Below are 3062 nucleotides of genomic sequence, written 5' to 3'. Positions count from 1 at the left end.
TTTTGTTTTGCTTTTCTTTCTCCTACACGTCATCGTTTATGGGTTACATTAAACTACCTTCAGCGAAGTATGTGTGTATGTGTCTTTTTTTAATTTTTTCTTTTCTTTTTTTTTTGGTCTAGTGGAAGATATGCACGTTTTTCTCATAGAGGTTATTGAATATTTGTTATATTCTAAGTGCAATCTGCATATTATTCCATTTTTCTATTTACTGCATGTGACAATGGGACAAACATGATCATCATTTAATGAATCAAGGTGTATCCTTTAAAGATGATAAAATAAAAACGATGCATGGGTGGCATCTTGTCAAAAGTGAATCATTTAATAGAAAATGGAGCCTATGCTCGATCTGAATTCTTTTAGGCTAAAGTTAGATATGTCCATTGCAATGTTAACTATTGCAAAAATGGCATTGTTTTGTTCTTAATGCTCCTGACATTCAGTTCTGCATTGAGTTAACTTTCAAAGTTTCTTTTCTATTTATTTCCCAGGTACCAGGATGTGAGTTCACACGCCTATCTCACTCAGCCAGGGAAGAGTCACCCTTACTAGTCACAAACACTTTTATCTTGCAAAGCCAGTGCCCTTCAATGCAGTGACCACCTTGAAGGCCACTGAATATGTCTTACCCCTCTCAGCCTGTCTATCTGCTTGTATTAACCTGTTTCAAAATTACCTTTGCTCATTACATTTAGACAAGTAATTCTTACTCTAGCTTGGTACATTTCTCACTGGGAGAAATAGTTATTTTTACAAAATCCTGTTAATGATATTTTACTTCAAGAACCAAGACCTGTTCCACTTGTTTTTTGCCTTTGCCTTCTTCAAATCCTTATCCTCTGATTCTATCTGAAAGAACAAAATGCCTGTTTAATTTGCAATGTTCTTGCTGAATTCCAACTTTCTGAATTCCGTACTATCAAAGAAGCTCAATTTATGTTTTGAAACACTTTCCACTCTAAAGCACCTTCAGCTCATTTTTTTATCTCCTGCTGGGTCTTACACATGCATGTGTTGCCGTTTTACACATTGGATGAAACTTTACTTCTTGGCATCGGAGAATTGGCATGTGTTCTGAGATGTTTTGAAATGTGATATTTCCCAAATAATTAGCATTCAACCTTTAAAAATGAGAGTTATTCTTGGATGTGGGGTCAAAGGGATAGTTTCAGGAAAAATAGTGCATTGTTCTGAGAAAGTCAGATTTGTTTAGATCCTATTTCTGATGAGGTTCACAACAAGCATGGTCATCTTTAACACAACTATCAGTGTGGCCTTTGTGAATCACTAGCATAGTCATGCTGTGTCTGATTTTAAAAGCTGTCTATGGGTCTTCAACATCCTATAGAACAAAATAAATCTCTGTAGTATGATGTTAAAGAACTTATTTTGTCCTCAAACTCTGTTTCTCACATTATGTTCTGTCTTCTCTTTCTACCTCATAGAACCCTATCATTTCTCCACCATAGAAAGTATTCCAGTCCCTCCGTGTTTCTCCATAATGCACCTCTGCATAGCTGGAAGACACAATCACGTCTTCCCTAAGCAAAGTCTCAGCTTGAGTGCAAAGCCCAGTATAGACCTCTGTGAACATTTTCTTAGCTAGCCCTATCTCCTCACTATTTTGCACTCTTCAAATATAACTGTTACCTTGGGGCAAAGTGAGCTTCATGCTCAGCACTCCTGGAGCTATGGTACTATTTTCCAGGCAGGTATGGATCCCACTTTTATTAAAATGTGAGCATTTTATGGATAGAAACTATGGAGTTTTGTCTCTATATTTCTGGAATAGGCACATGTCTATCAGACCATAGTAGATATCGAAATCTATACTTGAGAGAGTAATAAGTGAAGCTATGACAGTAAAATGTGTTTTCATAAAGAACAAATGGAGCATGACTTCAGGAGTATCTACAGAACTACAAAATGCAGATACGTAATCTGGTAGAGAGTTCTTAGATGTAGCATACAAATAAGCAGAAGGGGCCAAGTTATGAGTATGGGGCAATGACACCCTTTGATTTTTTTCTGGGGAGAGGTCATAAAAGAAGTTAGAATACTAGCCTCAAGTAAATAAAAATATTGAGAAAAGTATTAAAGTCTTAGACGCAGAAGAGTAAGAGTCAACTCATTATTGGAACTTGGCTGTAAACGAAAAGTTGTTTGTTTGAAAAGAATCAAAGTATATTGTCCAATTGGCACAAGTTGCAAAGTACCAGTGATGTAATACTACACGAATGTCCTGTGACCAGGGACAGACTTCTGTCAGTGTTTCTATGTCTAGTCAAATCCGTTCATACCACTCCTCATTCATGGAAAGAACAGAATTCAATGAAGGCTGGTAGTGGTATTTTCTCATGGAAGGAGTTATTTAAGTTTTGTGTCCCCTCTCTTCTAGTTGGGCTTCCTATATTCTGAGCTTGTTATTTTGTGTTGGTAGTGGTGGCTGTTGTATTTAATACACAGCACACTATCTACTTCACACTTCTATACCAATTGTACAGTGTTTTTACCGCTCCATGTCATTTTGCATCTTTCTCTTCTTGAAGATGTGTTTCCAGCTTCCAGCCAACTCCTGACGATCCTTTGTCGGTTTCAACATATTAAGTGTTTTATGGCAATATCAGGGCTGGAACCTTAAACTTCTGAGGGAAGGGATCCAGAAGCAAACTCAGGATGTGGATCACTAAGGAAGGTACAATGGTCACCTTATATTCCCAAACATGTAAGAAGGATTAGTTCTGCATCCTCTTGTTCTTGGATTCCAGAACCTCTCTAGAAGCGAAGCTCAGATAATATACAGGATGTTAATTGTGCTTCTCGATGTATATATTTATTCACTTTTATTCAGGAATACTGGGCCTAGCAAAGTGAACAAAAACAAACCAGAATTGTAACATTTTACTTATTAAACAGTGGACAAGAAAACCTAAGGCAGCCAGAGTTTACTGTCTGGTAAACTGTAACCAAACGAGGGTACAGAGTACAGATTGTCTCTGATGTGCCATGCTTCAAATGGGTAGCTGTGCTGCTCCACATAAAGACATTGAGCTATAAGA

This window comes from Octodon degus, unplaced genomic scaffold, assembly GCF_000260255.1.
Source record: "Octodon degus isolate 3935 unplaced genomic scaffold, OctDeg1.0 scaffold00013, whole genome shotgun sequence".
Taxonomy (NCBI): domain Eukaryota; kingdom Metazoa; phylum Chordata; class Mammalia; order Rodentia; family Octodontidae; genus Octodon; species Octodon degus.
This window is presented reverse-complemented; position numbering follows the sequence as displayed.